The 20,431-nt window shown below is 38.0% G+C and overlaps 8 non-coding genes across 8 annotated transcripts; 3 read left to right on the top strand and 5 right to left on the bottom strand.

The window, feature by feature from the left end:
* Nucleotides 1-2,869: 2,869 nt before the first annotated feature.
* On the top strand, nt 2,870-2,940 carry trnag-ccc (transfer RNA glycine (anticodon CCC)). Its single transcript has one exon. It is a non-coding gene; the product is annotated as a tRNA-Gly (tRNA).
* A 721-nt stretch (nt 2,941-3,661) lies between these two features.
* On the top strand, nt 3,662-3,734 carry trnar-ucg (transfer RNA arginine (anticodon UCG)). The gene has a single exon. It is a non-coding gene; the product is annotated as a tRNA-Arg (tRNA).
* A 3,980-nt stretch (nt 3,735-7,714) lies between these two features.
* On the bottom strand, nt 7,715-7,796 carry trnas-gcu (transfer RNA serine (anticodon GCU)). Its single transcript has one exon. It is a non-coding gene; the product is annotated as a tRNA-Ser (tRNA).
* A 3,141-nt stretch (nt 7,797-10,937) lies between these two features.
* trnas-uga (transfer RNA serine (anticodon UGA)) lies at nt 10,938-11,019 on the bottom strand. The gene has a single exon. It is a non-coding gene; the product is annotated as a tRNA-Ser (tRNA).
* An 800-nt stretch (nt 11,020-11,819) lies between these two features.
* Nucleotides 11,820-11,900, bottom strand: trnas-uga (transfer RNA serine (anticodon UGA)). Its single transcript has one exon. It is a non-coding gene; the product is annotated as a tRNA-Ser (tRNA).
* Nucleotides 11,901-18,062: 6,162 nt separating this feature from the next.
* trnav-cac (transfer RNA valine (anticodon CAC)) lies at nt 18,063-18,135 on the bottom strand. The gene has a single exon. It is a non-coding gene; the product is annotated as a tRNA-Val (tRNA).
* Nucleotides 18,136-18,254: 119 nt separating this feature from the next.
* Nucleotides 18,255-18,326, top strand: trnag-ucc (transfer RNA glycine (anticodon UCC)). Its single transcript has one exon. It is a non-coding gene; the product is annotated as a tRNA-Gly (tRNA).
* A 998-nt stretch (nt 18,327-19,324) lies between these two features.
* Nucleotides 19,325-19,397, bottom strand: trnav-aac (transfer RNA valine (anticodon AAC)). Its single transcript has one exon. It is a non-coding gene; the product is annotated as a tRNA-Val (tRNA).
* Between the last annotated feature and the right edge of the window lie 1,034 nt (nt 19,398-20,431).

Here is a 20,431-nt window from a genome sequence, read left to right as displayed (position 1 = left end):
CTTTTTTTTCGCTTTTGTACATCTTTACCCACACATACACACACACACAGACACACACACACACACACAGACACACACACATGCAACTGATGCTTCTGAAATTATAGATAGAATAGTATAGTTAATACAAGTGAATTGATGTAAGAGCTCTTTCTGATATTCACTTTTGTTGTGGGTGGTTGTTTTTGTTTTCTGTTGGGATTTCTGCAGTAAATGCGTTGGTGGTATAGTGGTGAGCATAGCTGCCTTCCAAGCAGTTTCCCGGCCAACGCATGACCTTTGAGTTTTCTCTATGTTGTTTCAGCTACAACAAACACTCGTTCATGCAGTATAGCGAATTTTAAGGGAGGCACCTTGTTGTAGAGAAACTGCATCTGTCACGTTCAGAGTCTCAATGTCTGACTGTGTCACGTGAACTGAAACAATAGGCTGCTTACTGAAGCAAAGCTCAAAAGCATCAGCCGGTTTCAAACCGGAGACCTTTTGCGTGTTAGGCAAACGTGATAACCGCTACACTACAGAAACTACACAGTGCGACTTTGTGTTCAGTTCAATAAATTAAGGAACCAACAAAAGGAAGAAAGAAACTGTTTCTTTATTTGATCACAATAGATGAGCAGCCACTTGAAAACTGTCGTACTATGTGGGAATCAGGCTGGTTTCAGGGTGTTCCAGAAGGAACGGCCGCCACAGAGCGCCAAATTCAACTCATTCAACCCAGGTTCAAACTGGGGACCTTTCGCGTGTGAGGCAAACATGATAACCACTACAGTCCATTACACTACAGAAACAGCAACAAAGCCTGCCCACCCTTTGCTGAGGCCTGGGAAACATCTAAGTAACAAAATAAATAAGAGTTACTAAAAAGCATCAACTTTCTGTCACCAAAGTTGGGATTACTGCAGTCAAGGTGTTGGTGGTATAGTGGTGAGCATAGCTGCCTTCCAAGCAGTTGACCTGGGTTTGGTTCCTGGCCAATGCACGACCTTTAATACCAGAGCCAGGGCGAAAGAGACTGCCTGGAGGGGGGAAAGAAAAGAAGGAAAAAGGGGGAAAAGAGAAAAATAAGTGGAGGGGTTGTAGTCCAGGATAATTGTGCTGCAATGGGGGCACATGGTTGCATCTTTTAAACATAACAAAACTAGGTTTTGTACAGTGCATGATTTTTGTAAAGTGAACAATTAACACACAAACAAATTTTATTTACTAATGCACTTTATTTCAACATAAACAATTTGTTTTAACTTATTAACAATACAAGCATTAATAACAGCTATATATAATATATATAAAAAATATTGTAGGTATAATATAATAATTGTGATTAAATTAAATTGTAATTTTATATATATATACCTACAATATTTTTTATATAAATACTATCATTATAGAGCTTTTCACTTATTGCAAAGGTCATAACATAAAAAATGTTCGCATAAAAAATTGATAGAAAAAATAAAAAGTGTTTGAAGTTAAATAAATGTTCTTTGATTGACTACAAAGAGTCTTACCACTGTTCAATGGCCTTCCCAGATGCTGGACAGTACCATTAACCTTTAATTTGAGTATGGCCAGTAAGTTTGTTCTTTGACTGACCACATAATTTACACTGGTAGTGGTAGCCTTCTTTTGACAGACGCTTTTTTTGGTGGCTCCCCTCTTGCCACAAGCTCTGATTTTTGGAGTCTCCATGCACGTTGTCAGTTCTGGGACTGTGAGACTGGAGACTGGGGACCTGGCAAAATGATAAAGAAGCCTGTAACAAAGGTGCTGGCACTGATGGGTGATTACCTGGCAGAAAATATGTATAACCCAGAGATACAGTATATATACATCTCTGGTGCTGATGGGTGATGACCCTGCTGATTTAAAAATCCAGGCCAGTTAAACCACACAGGATCATGCTTGACACTGGGCCAGAAAATGCAGTAAATGCTTTGCCACACTGATCTGCTGGGGAAGCTCCACTCCTTGCAGAAAAGTGTCCCGGTATGTGTGTGTGTGTGTGTGTGTGTGTGTGTGTGTGTGTGTGTGTATCTTTATAATACATCTATATTTACAATAAAGTGCTCAATACGTATATATTACATATTTATTTATTTTTATTATTGAAGTGAATGTGGGGAACAGAAACCCAACTCACCAAGAAGAGACTTTAGTGTTGTTTATTGTTAATAATACCATCTTGGTCCTGTCCAGCAGTTCTCTGCAGTCTTCATGCAGCTGATTGATGTGACTGTATGTCATCACAACTAACACTGAGTTATAAACAGTCTGTGGATAAACAGATGCATTGTTTGTATAATGAATGATCAGTAGTCTCTACAATCATATTCAATAACAGCATCAACAAAAATATTCTAAATATTAATTCAGAAAATGAGAATCACATACTAACTTTTTTATTTATGTTTTCACAAACATACAACGTTTGTCAATTCTCAAATAAAAATTCAGTTATAATAAAATAATATGAAGGTGTAATTACAGTTACAATCTGTAATATTTATATACTTACACTTATACACCATCTCCTATGAAATCACAAATCCCTCTGCATTAGCATTTTTGTACAAGGACAAAATTTTTCACAATCTTAATCAGTAGTGAAACATTTTTTTTTCATTTACAACCGATTGTGTGTGACTAAGACTATGTTTCGGCCAATTGACTGTTTTGTCAAAAAATCAAAAAATCAAAGCTGAAGGCCTAACAGGTAAAGCTTCAGCTTCACATGATGATTGTGGGTTGGAGTAGCATCTGGGTGCACTTCTAGTTAGCTCTTAAGAAGGCACCCTGAAGTTCAAGAATCCTGCAGGTCCTGAACAACAAATGCTAGGATAACTAGCAAAAGAGCCTGGTGCACAGTGCACCAGTGGTGTAGTGGTATCATACAAGATTCCCATTCTTGTGAACTGGGTTCGATTCCTGGCTGGTGCAGGTTTGTCTTCTGCTTCCTTTCAAGCTGTGCTGAAAAAGGCTTCCTAAGTGCTGTAACTCCAGAGGCAATTTGAGCTTCTTAATAGAACTTTCTGTCATATGTTACAAGCTGATTCTATTCCAAGTCATGCTCTTCAATATGTAGTGGTATCAGCAAGATTTACACTTTTTTGAGCTTCCTAATAGAACTTTCTGTCAAATGTTACAAGCTGGTGGTATTCCATGTCAAGCTCTAAAAAGGTAGTGGTATAAGTAAGGTTAATTTTTTCCAAAGCAGCCATTAATTCCTGCCTGCCGTTTATTCCGATTCCCGGGTGGTGCAGGTTTGTGCTTTGCTGCCTTTCAGACTGTGCCGTAAAAGTCTTCATAAGTGCTGTACCCGCCGAGTCAATTTGAGCCTCTAAATGGAACTTTCTGTCATATGTTACAAGCTGATTCTATTCCACGTCATGCTCTCCAAAATGTAGTGGTATCAGCAAGATTTGGATTTTGCCAAGCTGCCTTTTATTCTTGCATTAAACAAAATGTTTTGGGGCTGTGTTTCTTTAAACATCTAACATCTTATTTGAAGAAGGCTCAATTGTTGCTTTCCAGAGCTTTTCAGATCTATCTGGACAATGGTGAAGGATTGGAGTGAATGCGGATAATAAACTCATGCGATAGCAGTAGAAAATGATATATGGTTTTAAAAAAAGTTTTTTTTCTGACACTTTTGTCTGCAGGCCCAGTGGCCTAATGGATAAGGCATCAGCCTTCGGAGCTGAGGATTGTGGGTTCAAGTCCCATCTGGGTCAGCTTATAAGGTGTTCTTTAGGAACTGCCAAGTGCTTCTGTTCACTGCTGCTCATTATCACCTTCACAATATGGTCTGTCACATGTGTGAGCCAGATGAAAAAACATTGAAATGGACTTTGAAAATCAAAGCTGAAGGCCTAACAGGTAAAGCTTCAGCTTCTTAAGAAGGCACCCTGAACAATTAATGATAGCTAGCAAAAGAGCCTGGTGTAGAGTGCACCAGTAGTGTACTGGGGTTCGATTCCCAGCTGGTGCAGGTTTGTCTTCTGCTTCCTTTCAAGCTGTGCTGAAAAAGGCTTCCTAAGTGCTGTAACTCCTGAATCAATGTGAGCTTCTTAATAGAACTTTCTGTCATATGTTACAAGCTGGTGGTATTCCATGTAAATCTCTAAAAAGGTTGCTATTTATTCTAACATTTTTATGTTATAACATTTACATTTACAGCATTTGGCAGACGCCCTTATCCAGAGCGACGTACATAAGTGCTCTGTATTGTATCTATGCCGATCCAAGCATTTTGAGTGGGTGACCGATCCTAATCCGATACCCGTGGTCATGGGTGTCGGAACCATTATATGTGGGTGGGACAGGACCCACCCACCTTTTAAGACCAATAATATTGGACCCACCCACTTTTATCGTCTCTATTCAGCGCATATGTCCTTTTTTATATTACTTTTCAGAGCGCCGCCAGTCGAATCCATTCTGCTTGAGGAATGCCCTAATAAATTAAACTCCATTCCGTGTTTTACCTACAGCATTGACCACGCTCCTGCTTTCTGAAATCCATGGGCGTCGGAACCATTATATGTGTGTGGGACAGGACACGCCCATAAGAAAAATACACTTATATATTAAATTGCATTAATGAAAATAAATAAAATAAATTTTATAGGAAATATGTTTAACAGGCACCCTTTCCATTTACCTCATGGAAAGCGTTAAACATGTCAAGTCAAGTCAAGTCACTTTTATTGTCACATCACCACAGCACATGTGCCTTGGTGAGTGAAATTCTTGGGAGCGAACTCCAGAAATTGCAGAGCAGTTTACATACAGTAATTACAGTTACATATGGGTGAAAAATGTGCAAAATGCTCAATGCTCAAGGTGAAAGGTGCAAATGTGAAAAGATGCAATATACTCGTACATGGTCAGTACACACAGTGTACTATTCAACATATTTAAAATAGCAAAGACTTCACACTGTATATTATTTATTTTCGATATATTTAATATATCATATAAAAAATGAGTGTGTAAGTTAGAGATGTACCGATACCACTTTTTCTCTTCCGATCCGATGCCTGCGATTCATCCGATTCTTTTTGAAGTCTCCAACTTTAAAATATGTCGCTCATTTGGGTGCAAGGTTTACTGTTTAATATATTTTGCATTGTGTTTCAATAGTTCTAATTTAAAATTCACTTTAAAATATTGCCTTTCCTTCAGAAAATAATTTAATTTAATAATTGCAGTATATACTGTATGGTTTAGATTGTTATACCACTAACTGTTAAAAGTACTGTTTGCTACTGCATTAATACTTTTTTAAGGTTTCTTGTGTTTTAATTTTTCATCCAGTAATGGGCATTTTTGTATTTCGTTACCAAAAACAAATACATCTCAATAACTAAACGAGTTGTATACATTCTTTAGTTTTAAAGGTAGAAAAGAACACAGATATAGTGGGGTTCGAAAGTTTGGGCACCCCAGGTAAAAATTTGTACTAATGTGCATAAAGAAGCCAAGAAAAGATGGAAAAATCTCCAAAAGGCATTAAATTACAGATTAAACATTCTTGTAATTTGTCAAAAAAAAAGTTATATTTTATTTCCATCATTTACACTTTCAAAATAACAGAAAATAAAAAAATGGTGTCTGCAAAAGTTTGGGCACCCTGCAGAGTTTATAGCATGCACCGCCCCCTTTGAAAAGCTGAGACCTGACAGTGTCATGGATTGTTCTCAATCATCGTTTGGAAAGACCAGGTGATGTCAATCTCAAAGGTTTTTAATGCCCAGACTCATCTGATCTTGCCCCAACAATCAGCACCATGGGTTCTTCTAAGCAGTTGTCTAGAAAACTGAAACTGAACATAGTTGACACTCACAAAGCAGGAGAAGGCTATAAGAAGATAGCAAAGCGTTTTCAGATGCCAATATCCTCTGTTCGGAATGTAATTATGAAATGGCAGTCATCAGGAACAGTGGAAGTTAAAGCAAGATCTGGAAGACCAAGAAAAATATCAGACAGAACAGCTCACAGGATTGTGAGAAAAGCAAGTCAAAACCCATCGTTTGACTGCACGATCCCTCCAGAAAGATCTGGCAGACACTGGAGTTGTGGTACATTCCACTATAAAGAGATACTTGTACAAATATGGTCTTCATGGAAGAGTCATCAGAAGAAAACCTCTTCTACGTCCTCACCACAAAAATCAGCGTTTGCAAATGAACATATAGGCAAGCCTGATGCATTTTGGAAACAAGTTCTGTGGACTGATGAAGTTAAAATAGAACTTTTTGGCCGGAATAAGCAAAGGTACATTTGGAGAAGAAAGGGCACAGAATTTAATGAAAAGAACCTCTGTCTAACTGTTAAGCATGGGGGTGGATCAATCATGCTTTGGGGTTGTATTGCAGCCAGTGGCACAGGGAACATTTCACAAGTAGAAGGAAAAATGGATTCAATAAAATTTCAGCAAATTTTGGATGCTAACTTGATGCCATCTGTGAAGAAGCTGAAGTTAAAGAGAGGATGGCTTCTACAAATGGATAATGATCCTAAACACTCCTCAAAATCCATGGTGGATTACATCAAGAGGCATAAACTGAAGGTTTTGTCATGGCCTTCACAATCTCCTGACCTCAACATAATTGAAAATCTATGGATAGACCTTAAAAGAGCACTGCGTGACAGACAGCCTACAAATCTCAAACAACTGGAAGACTTTTGTAAGGAAGAATGGGCAAATATACCGTAAACAGAAATTGAAATGTTTGGCTGGCTACAAAAAGTGTTTAAAAGCTGTAATACTTTCCAAAGGAGGCGGTGCATGCTATTAGCTCTGCAGGGTGCTCAAACTTTTGCAGATGCCATATTTTTGTTTTCTGTTATTTTGAAAGTGTAAATGATGGAAATAAAATCTAACTTTTTTTGACAAATTATAAGAATGTCTAATCTGTAATTTGAAGCCTTTTGGAGATTTTTCCATCTTTTCTTTTCTTTATGCACATTAATACAAATCTTTACCTGGGGTGCCCAAAATATCAAGCCCCACTGTAGTTTATTTGTGACTAGGGCTGCAAAATTCCAGGAATGATCACAGCTGGAAACTTTCCATGGGATTTGAACCCACACCTCTATAGAGACTGAAGCCTAAATCCAGCACCTTCGACCACTCGGCAATGCTACCAGAGGACCCGTGAATGTTGTTAGTGAGAAGTATTCTGCTGTCTCACCTGAACTAAAAAGCATCTGTGTGTAACCAGCACGGAGATATGGCTCAAAGTTGCAGACCCAGTGCTAGGGAACAGTTAGAAAGCTTAATCAGTTGGATTTAGTTGCTAGAATTCAAGTGCCTTGAAAAGTTTCCCTGACAACAATAGGATTTAAATCCATAACTCTAAAGAGCACCAACAGAATGCAAGCTAGTGTGAGCTTACCCAGTGCTAGGTTTTATCACCCCACTCTAGAAAAGACTCATGGAAGAGGTAGGAAGCTTAATCAGCACCTTGAAAGGTTTTCACAGAAGCAGTGAGACTTGAACCCACAGCTCCAAAGAGACCAGAGCCGTCTCTACAACATTAGACCATTCAGCCACACTAGCTGCATGTAAGGTTAGGGTCATGAGGGTTCTGTCTATAAAGCATATGCACTTAAGCAGGGTCTAACACAGTAAACCCATATACTGTACCACAGGCGAAAAGCATTTGGTGTGCATCAATCAAAGGTGTTAATGTAAAGTAGGGGTCATCGATGAGGGTGGGATTCGAACCCACGCATGCAGAGCACAATGGATTAGCAGTCCATCGCCTTAACCACTCGGCCACCTCATCTGGCAAAAAGATGCCAAATCACACTATGAAAAGCACAGGGTCTTTAAATGTAGCGCTGATGCATGCTTGAACAGGCTTAAAACAGTCTTGTCAAGATTCAATGCCACAAGGGCTGTGCATAGTTCACTGGCATTCCCTAGACGATATAGCTTGAGGATCTGAACTTACACCACCTGTCTCTAAACAAACCAATTGCCAAAAGCCAGGATCAAACAAGGAACCTTTAGATCTTCAGTCTAAGACCCACCTACTGTAACTGAGCTATTTCAGCAATGGCATATGAGCATGTGAGCTCGTTTAAGCATGTGAGTTTCTTGAGGTCTGGTAACACTTTTTTTCCCTAAGATTCACACCTTGAAGGCATGGAAGCCAGAACCATTGTGAAGCCTTTGATTTGCCAAGAACCTATAATGCTTTGCAAAGTTCATTGCGCTCCATAGTCTTAGCCTCTTGTTGGTGGTAGGCTTGCAAAATTCCAGGAATTTTCAGGACTGGAAAACTTTCCAATGGAATTAACAGTAAAATGTGAGAATTAATTGAATTAACTAGGAATTTTCAAAATTGCAGGTTAGCCTATAATAGTGAATGTAAAGTAAAATAAATCTTGTGGAATGATTGTGGTGAAAAAAAAACACACATTTACTGCAATTTCAGCTGAAATTTGATATTGATATTTTGATATTTGAAATCTGAATATGATATTTGTATGAGTTTAACATTTGTACATCAGTCTAGTCATAACTACTGATATTTAAGAATATGATTTTAAGAAATACATTGTATGTAGTGAGAATGTTTTTAGATTTAAATATAAAGTTAGTGGTACCATGACAAGTAATATTTTAAGGTAAATTTGACTTAGCAATAAATTCTAACCATATCTTAAAGTTGTATGTATAAAACAATGCACAGAAATGTGAACCCTGATGCATGAAATATACTATTCACTCATGTGGTGAAGTATTGGAAATACATTATGAACATTCTAATATTTAACAAATAATCTGAAACATATATATATATATACATATATATATATATATATATATATATATATATATATATATATATATATATATATATATATATACATATATATACTTGGAAAGTAAAAGATTATTATTATTGTTGTTGTAATTAGAAGTAGAATTAGTAGTAGAAAAATTAAATGTAGTTATTATATTATAATATATTGCAATATTAAGCAAAAATGTTGTGTTATTGGTGTGTGTGTGTGTCTGTGTGTGTGTGTGTGTGTGTGTGTGTGTGTGTCTGTGTGTCTGTGTGTAAATCTGTTCAACTGCAGCACTGTTCAGTATCTCAGACTGGAAGATGAAGGAGCCTGTAGACAGAAAAACATAATAATACAATTTTAAAGTTAAAATACATTTTATTTTGGAGAGAGAGAGAGATAGATAGATAGAGATAGATAGATAGATAGAGAGAGAGAGAGAGAGAGAGAGAGAATAATAATAAACTATAATAAATAAAAGTCTGTAATGTTTGCTATTAACCCTTAAATACAATATGACCCTCACTGTGCTGTTGTGTAAATGAAATGATTAGCTACATTCTACAGGTAGAAAACACATTGTAACTAAAAGTCCGGAGCTAATCATGTATGTGTCTAATCACTATGTTACACCTGCTTTACTGTTAAACCTGTAGTGAGGATTGTGAAAAGTTGGATCTCGTTTAGATAGAAAACATTAGACTGTAACACGGTGTAATTTAAACCTGCTTTATTGTAAAAACACTATGAAATTAAAGTCACATTCTCACTTTTTTCAAAAAGTGGACCTTTTTGCAGTTTTTCTCCACATTTTGTATTTAAATATGAGGTTCAAATACTTCATTTTGGTGACCTTTTATGCACTAATTTGTGCTGGATTAGCTTGTCTGCTGGTATCTTAACGAGCACGCTTTTTGATGCACCTAAATTATTTACTGCATTGTTGTCAATTTGCTTCCTCATGTTAGTTTGTTAGTAGAACAACCTAGAACAACCTCACCACCTTTGTTAGTAGAATATGTTCACAGCTTCATCCAGGTTGCCTGTCTGCCGGTATTGGCCAATCACAAAAGTCGATATTGCACAGCCAATATCACTGAATATCCCACTATGTTTTATTATAATTACGCTACATTTATATGGATATTATATTGTAGACTATTGAGTGGATAAAATATAAAAATCCTTTTAATTAATATATATATATATATATATATATATATATATATATATATATATATATATATATATAACCCCTCCCGCATCATTCAGAGGCGATGCTTCACCGTTGCTTTGAAAAGTTTATTGCGAGAACTCTTTCTGAACTGCACGTGCGGCACACACACACGTCCAGCTCAGTGTTGTAATGTAACATTACAGGTTTGTAAGTAGAAATTAAGTAGAAATTTACTTTACTTCGCTATTTAAATTTATGTCAACTTTCACTTTTACTCCACTACATTTCCTAGATAAAATGTATGCTTTTACTCCGTTATATTTTCACTAAGCATCTTCGTTACTCGTTACTACAAAATAAAATCAGGAGAAATGTGTGCGACTGCAATAAGGGAATCACTGCTCCTACATTGCATTACGCACGTCCGCACGCTCTATGGAGAAGCACAGGGACGCGCAGCGTGCACGCGCAGTCAGAGCTGGAGGCGTTTATCTACTGTATAACGTTAACCAATTAACAGCTGGTTAAAACTATTTCAGAAGTGTTTGTAGTATAACAGCTGTAAGTTAGTTGTTTGGTTTGGGATGCGTTTTTTCCCACAGAGTGATAAAATCCTGCTTTGAACAAGGTTCAAACCTTTTTACTAAGGGAGAAACTTCTAGTCAATTTTGAAGGACTTTATTGGAAATATTGTTTGCATAGTATATTGCTTCCTTGGGCTGTCTGTGAAGCATTCACATATCTCCTCAAAGCAGGGTTCAAACCTGCATGAGGAAACTCATTGGACTTCTACTGGATTTTGAGGCCAACACCTTAACTTTTCAGCCAATGCAGCTGTGCCAAGTGCAGTACTAAACTGGACATTTTGTTTGTGGCATACAAATAATCATTGGGGTTATAACAAAGGAAGGAACTTCTAATGAATTTTGAAGGACTTTAAAACACCTTCTCTCGCTGCAAGCAGGGTTCGAACCTGCGCGGGGAAACCCCATTGGATTTCAAGTCCAACGCCTTAACCACTCGGCCATTGCAGCTGTGCCTTTTGAGGTTACCAGAACAATACTAAACTGGTCTCTTTGTGTGCAGCATACAAATTTACATTTACATTTACAGCATTTGGCAGATGCCCTTATCCAGAGCGACATAAATAAGTGCTTAAATCTCTCTCATTGGATACATTAATGCTGGTTCACTAGGTTAAATACTTAAAATACCATGAGTTTAAAACATTGTTCAAAGTTACAATGTTATCTGAGGGTGGGAAAGAGAAGATAAGTTGTGTATCATCAGCATAGCAGTGGTAAGAGAACCCATGTGAGGAAATAACTTCACCAAGAGAGTGAGTATACTGGGAGAAAAGAAGGGGACCAAGTACTGAACCTTGTGGGACACCACTGGAGAGTCTGCGTGGAGCAGATGTCACTCCCCTCCATGTTACCTGATATGAGCGTCCTTCCAGGTAGGAAGCAAACCATTCCCAAGCTGATCCCAAGACTCCTGAGGGTGGACAAGAGAGTCATGTGGTTGTACATATCAGCTGTACAGCTGTAAGTCTGTTGTTTGGTTTGGGATGCATGTTTTTTCCTACTGAGTGTTAAAATTTTTCTGTGAGCAGGGTTCAAACCTTTTTACTGATTGAGCAATTATTAAAATAAATCTTTAAAGACTTAATTGGAAATATTGTTCGCATAGTATATTGCTTCCTCGGGACATTTTGTTTGTGGCACACAAAGAATCTCTGGGGTTATAACTAAGGCCCTTTTTACTAAGGGAGGAACTTCTAATGAAATTATCTAATTCTGTTCAATTAAATGACATCCCTGCAAGGCTTTGACACTGTGAGCAGGGCTCGAACCTGCGTGGGAAATCCCATTGGATTTCAAATCCAACACCTTAACCACTCGGCCATCACAGCTGCTTGTGATTGCTTTAAGTGTGATTTTCCTTACAGTATCTGCTGCTACACTAAAATCAATGCATAAAATTTTGGTGTCCACTTTTGCCAGTTTAAATAATACCTTAACTCATTGATTTAATAAATGCAACAGAGTACAGTTTTTTCTATACTTTCCATAAAGGTAAAAAACGATATATGTAATGTTATCTTCATTTTAGATGTAAAAAGGGTTTTGTGGCTCCCTGTGTTTTTTTTTTTCTGTAGGAAACAGGTCCAAATGGCTCTTTGAGTGTTTAATGTTGCCGACCCCTGGTCTACACCATCAGGATATATCTATAAGCACGAGCCTTGGCCGACTGGTCGTGGAGGTGGTGTCGCCATTATCTTTAGTGATTTCCTTACTGTTACCCAGAGAACACAGTATAGATTTAATTCTTTTGAAGTGCTTGTTCTTATTGTTACACTATCGCACATGCACACGAAAAAATCCCTGATGTCTCTTGCTCTTTCGACTGTGTACAGACCCCCAGGGCCCTACACCGATTTTCTTAGAGAATAAAGCGTTAATTGTAGGAAACTTTAACATTCATGTTGACGACACAAACAATGCTTTAGGACTCACATTTATGGACTTACTAAACTCATTTGGGCTCAAACAAAACATCACTAGAGCAACTAATCGTCTTAAGCATACACTAGATTTAATAATATCACACAGAATAGATGTCACTGATATAGATATCATACCTCAAAGTGATGACATCACAGACCATTACCTCATAATGTACACACTACCTGTAGAACAGACTAACTGTGTCTCACCACGTTATCGACTTGGAACTATTATTCCGACCACTAAAGACAGATTCACAAATAACCTGCCTGACCTGTCTGGACTTCTTACTGTACCCTTAAACACAAACGATCTAGATGTAATGACTAACAGCATAGGTGCTATATTTACTCGCACATTAGACACTGTTGCCCCAATCCGATTAAAGAAGGTTAGAGATAAAACGCTTGCACCATGGTATAATAGTCACACCCTCAAGAGAGAGACCCATAACCTCGAGCAAAAGTAGAGAAAAACTAAATTAGAGGTTTTTAGAATTGCGTATAAGGAAAGTATGTCCAGCTATAGACAGGCTCTAAAAGCTGCCAGGGCTGAGCACCTGAGCAAACTCATAGAAAATAACCAGAACAATCCTAGGTTTTTATTTAGCACAGTGGCTAGATTAACAAAAAAACAGAAATCTGAACACACTATTCCATCACAGTTCAGTAGTGAGGAATTTATGAGATTCTTCACTGATAAAATCGAAAGTATCAGGAATAAAATAGGTGATGCTCAACATATGAGAGCAACTAGTGACCCAGTCTCACCTAAAGCTCTAGACACACAACTACAGTGCTTTACAAGTACAGGACAGGAAGAGTTAGATAAATTTATTACTACAGCTAAATCAACAACTTGTTCACTACACCCCATTCCAACTAAATTACTGAAAGAAGTGTTACATAAAGCTGGTGAGCCTCTTCTTTATATTATTAACTCCTCGTTATCTTTAGGTTACATCCCTAAATCCTTCAAGTTGGCAGTTATTATGCCACTCATCAAAAAACTTAATTTAGATCCAAATGAACTATCAAATTACAGACCTATTTCACACCTTCCATTTATGTCTAAAATACTTGAAAAGGTTGTGTCTGTTCAACTCAGCTCCTTCTTAAAGGAGAACAATATCTTCGAAGAGTTTCAATCAGGTTTCAGGTCCCATCATAGCACAGAAACTGCACTTGTGAAAGTCACAAACGTCTTGTTCTTAGCTTCGGACAAAGACTGTATGTCCCTATTAGTTCTACTTGACCTTAGTGCTGCATTTGACACTAAAGATCACAACATTCTCCTAGATCGCTTACAAAATTACACAGGTAATCATGGACAGGCTTTAAGTTGGTTTAGATCCTACCTATCTGATCGATACCATTTTGTAGAATTAAATGGTAAATCCTCCAGTTTATTGCCAGTTAATTATGGGGTCCCTCAAGGATCAGTTCTAGGACCTCTGCTTTTCTCGATATAAATGCTTCCATTAGGGAACATTATTAGAAGACATGGGATTAGTTTCCACTGCTATGCTGACGACACAGTTATATATCTCATCAAAACCAGATGAAATAGCTAAAGTGTCCAAGTTAACTCAATGCCTTAGAGAGATAAAAGACTGGATGAGCAGCAATTTTATGTTGTTAAACTCTGATAAGACAGAAATACTACTTATAGGTCCAAAAACCAGTACATAGAAACTCTCACAATTTCACTTCTATTTAGAGGGATGTACTATTACCAGTAGCTCAACAGTGAAAGACCTGGGTGTTATATCTGACAGCAACTTGTCTTTTGAAAATCATATTGCCAATACTATAAAAACAGCCTTCTGCCACCTTAGAAATATTGCCAAGCTGAGAAACATCCTGTCTGTATCTGATGCTGAGAAGCTAGTTCATGCTTCCATGACCTCTAGACTGGACTATTGTAATGCGTTACTAGGTGGTTGTCCTGCATCTTTAATAAATAGGCTACAGTTAGTCCAAAATGCAGCTGCCAGAGTTCTCACTAGTACGAGAAAGTATGACCATATAACCCCAATTTTATCATCTCTACACTGGCTACCTGTTAAGTTTACAATTGATTACAAACTGCTGCTACTTACATACAAGGCTTTTAATGGTTTAGCTCCCATGTATCTAACTAGTCTTCTAACACTTTACAGTCCTTTGTGCTCTCTGAGATCACAAAACTCAGGACTTCTGTTCCAGTTGGACTCTGTGATACTAAAGAGGAGATCTGAACTCCATGTGATCCTTAAACCAATACAACATTTGTTTGATTGTATATTTATAATCACACCCTTCAGTGTCACCCATATGAGGATGGGTTTCCCCTTTGAGTCTGGTTCCTCTCAAGGTTTCTTCCTTTACCAATTTAAGGGAGTTTTTCCTTGCCACTGCTGTCTGAGTCACCTCAGACTTGCTCATTGGGGATAAATACATACACATTGTGAACTATATATATCTAATAATAATCTTGATTTTTTTATTATAATAATTCTTTATATTATTCCTTATGCTTACCTTCTGTTCTATGTTTGTTCTGTAAAGCTGCTTTGAGACAATGTCTATTGTAAAAAGCACTATACAAATAAACTTGAATTGAATTGAAAAACTTGAATAATCCAGTAGGACACCAGGATCGTGGTGTTGACCGGCAACAATTAGGGATGACAGCAACAATTCAGAACTTTAAGCCTCTAAGAGCTAAACTGCAACAATACTGAACATTAAGCCATTTCATTTTTTATTAGAAAGTAGGCTGCTTTTAGCAGAGGATGGTTTCGACCGATCAACCATTGGGTTATGGGCCCAGCACGCTTCCGCTGCGCCACTCTGCTTCAGCACACCCTCCAAATAGGACTCAAACCTACAATATGTGGCCAGTGCCTTAGCCATCAGGTCACTGCTGTTTTAAGTTTCTAGCATTTTGGATTTCTGCTGGAGGCATCTAAGAGCTAAACTGCAACAAATATGAATGTTAAGCCATTTCATTTTTATTAGAAAGTAGGCTGCTCTTAGCAGAGGATGGTTTCGATGCTGCACAATGCTGCTTAAGCACACCCCAGATGGGACTCGAACCCACAATCACTGGCTTAGGAGGCCAGTGCCTGATCCATTAGGTCATTGGGGCACTGCTGTTTTAAACATCTGGTGTTTTGGGTTTCTGCTAGAGGCATCTAAGAGCTAAACTGCAACAAATATGAACATTAAGCCATTTAATTTTTATTAGAAAGTAGGCTGCTCTTAGTAGAGGATGGTTCTGCTGTTTTGAGTTTCTGGCATTTTGGGTATCTAAGAGCTAAACTGAAAAGTTATTGGACAAAACCCATTTTCTTTGCTGGACATGGGATGCCTAGGAAACAACAAAGTATCTAAATAAATTAGACTTTTAAGAAATCTTTTCATATATTTCATATATTATTCTGTTTTCTTTTTAAAAAGTCTCCACAAATCTAAAACAATTCCTTTTCTTTTGGCTATGATTCTTCTCTCACATATTAGACTTTTCATTAACATCATACTCAAATTTACAAACTTTTTGTTTTTACTACTTTTTGTCTCGCTTTACTTAGAACTTTACATTGTTTAAAAAACAATTCCAATTCTTTGCAATGTAAAAACAGATGTAAAAACCCTTCCTCCCTTTACTGACACACTTTACACATTGGACTTTGTTCAATTTCTATCTTGGTTAAGATTACGTCTGTAAATACTGCTTTAGGCCTTATAAAATATAAAGTTTCACTTTCACACACTTTCTTCTCTAAAAATCTCATGAAACATTTTAACTGTACAGCTTTTAAAACCATACAATTTTTCTTCTTGTTTCGGATAAATGTTCATCTGTTCTTTTTCTGCTTCCATGTTGTCTATTTTCCTTATCCACTCTTTTGGTATTGCATCTTTGATTATTTTATATTCGTCCCTCAGTTCTTTCTGATCATATTCCTCTTTTGCCTCTTCCATTGCATCAATAAAAAACTGTTCTGGTAGAAACTCCTTTTTAAATTCATATAAAACGTCCTGTACTCTTGTTATCCCTGCTACCATCCACTTCTTAAAAAATATTACTTTCCCTTGTTTTAAAATGTTTTTGTTTAAGAACAGAGGTTGATTTAAAATGCTTTCTCTCCCTTGTGGAAAGTGCTCAATAATCTTTAACAGCTTTCCCCAGGCATTTAACATTTCTCTATAAAATTCCGGTAATCCTTCCGTCATCCAATTTTTTGCTTTCATCCATAAAATTCCCTTGTCCAAATTAAAATTGCCACATTTGTTATAAAATATTTCAGTGTTTTTTTTTTTTTTCATTCAAATTGGTTTCCTTCTTGTAGATATTTCTTGATTACTTTCACTCTAAGACTCATTTTGCTCTGTTCTACGTCCATTAAACCTAAGCCTCCCCTCTCCGCCACCCCTAAGGTCATGTTGTAAGCTATTCTTGCTGGTTTACCCTCCCATAAAAAGTCACAAAAGCATTTTTTCAGCCTCTTTTCTGTCCAAACAGGCATATCATATACATATAGAACCTACCAAAGCTTAGACACCATTAAAACATTTAAAATTCAAGTTCAGTGCTCTTTGTTTCCAAAAGTTTAGTCTCCTTTCTATTCTTGTTAAAAGCTCCTCCCACATTTCATCCCTTACTTTCTTCTTGTTTTTACCAATCAAAATCCCTAGAATTTTCATTTCATCTACTTCTTTAAAGTTAAAAGAGTCCCTTAAAATCAATGCCTTCCCAAACCTCATGTATACTGTTTTGTCCTCATTTAATTTACTTCCCGAGCCTTTACAGTATTCCTTTATAATCTCCATAACATGTTTGACACTTTCTTTCCCTTCTACAATTACCGTTGTATCATCTGCATATTGAAAAACATTACCTTCTGCTTTACATTCCTGTATTTCTATTCCTCTCACTTCCTTTTTTTTGTCCTATTGCTAATCTTAGGGGTTTGTAAACTTCTCCAGGCTTTTGTACATCTTTACACACACACACACACACACACACACACATGCAACCGATGCTTCTGAAATTATAGATAGAAGAAAATAGTTAATACAATTGAAATGTAAGAGCTCTTTCTGATATCCATTTGTGGATATTTCTTTGTTTCAGCTACAACAAACACTCATTCATGCAGTATAGCGAATTTTAAGGGAGGCACCTTGTTGTGGAGAAATTGCATCTGTCATGTTCAGAGACTCAATGTCTGACTGTGTCACGCGAGCTGAAACAACAGGCTGCTTATTGAAGCAAAGCATCAGCATGTTTCTGCCTGGTTTCGAACCGGGGACCTTTTGCATGTTAATGCGAACATGATAACCGCTACACTACAGAAACTACAAAGTGCGACTTTGGGCTCTCAGTCTGAAAATAAATTAAGGAACCAACAAAAGGAAGAAAGAAACTGTTTCTTTATTTGATCACAATAGATGAGCAGCCACGTGAAAACCGTCACACTATGTGGGAATCAGGCTGGTTTCAGGGTGTTCCAGAAGGAACGGCCGACACAGAGCACCAAACTTGACTCTTATTTCCCGTAAACCAAAAGCCCAAATCCTTGTTTCTGCCCAGGTTTGAAGCAGGGACCTTTTGCGTGTGAGGCAAACATGATAACCACTACACTACAGAAACCACAGCAAAGCCTGCCCACCCTTTGCTGAGGCCTGGGAAACATCTAAGTAACAAAATAAATAAGAGTTACTAAAAAGCATCAACTTTCAGTCACCAAAGTTGGGATTATTGCAGTCAAGGTGTTGGTGGTATAGTGGTGAGCAAAGCTGCCTTCCAAGCAGTTGACCCGGGTTCGATTCCCGGCCAACGCACGACCTTTAACAACACTTGTTTGAAGCTCAAACACGAGTGCCATTGTCAAGAGGCAGACACAACTGAATTGCTTATGTTACAGCTGGAGCTGAGAGCTCATTCTGATTTCCACTTGTGTTGTAAGCGGTTGTTTGTTTAAAAAAATTCTGTATGTTGTTTCAGCTGCAACAAACACTTGCATGCAGTTTAGTCCCCGTTGTGGAGAAACTGCTCCAGTCACGTTCAGAGTCTCAATTTCTGACTGCTCTCACATGAGCTGATACAACAGGTTGCTTACTGAAGAAACGCTCAAAAGCCTCAGCATGTTTCTGCCCGGTTGCAACCCGTGGTCCTTTCGCATCTTAGGCAACGCTATGAACGCTACAATACAGAAACTTCAAAGCACCACCATAGGCTTTCAATAAAATTCTGGAAATGACTTAAGGAAGACAGAAAATGTTTCAGCATTTGATAGCCAAAGCAAGTAACCACTAAACTTCAGAAACCACAGCAAAGACTTCTCAACCTATGCAGAGGCCTGGGAAACAACAAAGTATCTAAATAAATAAGTGTTACTAAAATGCTTCAACTTTCATTCACCAAACTTTTCGAATTCAGTAGCCAAAATGTTGGTGGTATAGTGGTGAACATACCTGCCTTTAAAAGAAGTTGACCGGGTCCGATAGCCCGGCCAGCGCACGACCATTAACGCGCTTGTTTGAGGCTAAAAGACTTGAGTGCCACTGTGGAGAAGCAGACACAATTGAGTTGCTTTCATTAGAGCCTGATGTAAGAGCTCTTTCTGATTTCCACTTGTGTTGTGGGTGGTTGTTATTTTTTTTCAAAGTTTTCTGTATGTTGTTTCAGCTGACTCATTCATGCAGTATAGCGAGTTTTAAGGAAGACAACTTGTTGTAGAGAAACTGCATCTGTCACGTTCAGAGTCTCATTGTCTGACTGTGTCACGCGAGCTGAAACAACAGGCTGCTTACTGAATAAAAGCTCAAAAGCCTCAACATGTTTCTGCCTGGTTACGATCCAGGGACCTTTTGCGTGTTAGGCGAACGTGATAACCGCTACACTACAGAAACTACAAAGTGTAACTTTGGACTGTTTCTTCATTTGATCGCAATAGCAGATGAGCAGCCACGTGAAAACTGTCGCACTATGTGGGAATCAGCCTGGTTTCAGAAGGAACGGCCGACACAGAGCACCAAACTCAACTCTTATTTCCCGTAAACCAAAAGCCCAAATCCTTGTTTCTGCCCAGTTTCAAACCAGGGACCTACTGCATGTGAGGCAAATGTGATAAACACTACAGAAACCACAGTAAAGCCTGCCCACCCTTTGCAGAGGCCTGGGAAACATCAAAGTAACAAAATAAATAAAAGTTACTAAAAAGAATCAACTTTCAGTCACCAAAGTTGGGCTTATAGCTGTCAAGATGTTGGTGGTATAGTGGTGAGCATAGCTGCCTTCCAAGCAGTTGACCCGGGTTCAATTCCTGGCCAACGCACAACCTTTACCAACACTTGTTTGAAGCTCGAACACTTGAGTGCCATTGTTTCTCAACCCATTCCATGAGTTGACTTTCTCCTCAGCAGGCTGAGACTCCATAAAACTCAGGCTGTGACCAGTGGCTCCAAACTCATCATTAAGGGACACGTGACCATCAAACTCGTTAAAATCTTTAAGGCAGCTGTCAAGGGCTACACAAACCCTTAAGGGATTCTTGAACGTTGTCGAGGGTCTCCATATCATCACTGATGCCACTGAGGAGCTCGTACAGCCTCCTACCCCAGACCTTCTAAGTGTATAAGCATCGCCACAGTGCTGATGGACGGTTGTTTGGAAACATCTGTATGTGAACAAAGTAAAAATAAGAAAATCATGTAAAACCTGCATTTGTAATTGTAGTATGACTGTCTGTATTATATATTTACAGATTGTACAGGATGTCTAAGTGTGTGTATAAATATATGTATAGTGCAGTGATGCCCAAAACAAGCAGAAGCAGCTCCTGTTTGTCTGGAAAGAAAAGCTGCAGCCACACACAGAACTGAGAGCTGTAGGAGAACAGATCAGGATTCTGCAGTAATACAAATAATAAGCTTATTCAAGTGTA

Source organism: Tachysurus vachellii, chromosome 7 (genome assembly GCF_030014155.1).
Source record: "Tachysurus vachellii isolate PV-2020 chromosome 7, HZAU_Pvac_v1, whole genome shotgun sequence".
NCBI lineage: Eukaryota > Metazoa > Chordata > Actinopteri > Siluriformes > Bagridae > Tachysurus > Tachysurus vachellii.
Note: the sequence above shows the minus strand (reverse complement) of the source record. Positions and strands in the feature narration are given on the sequence as shown.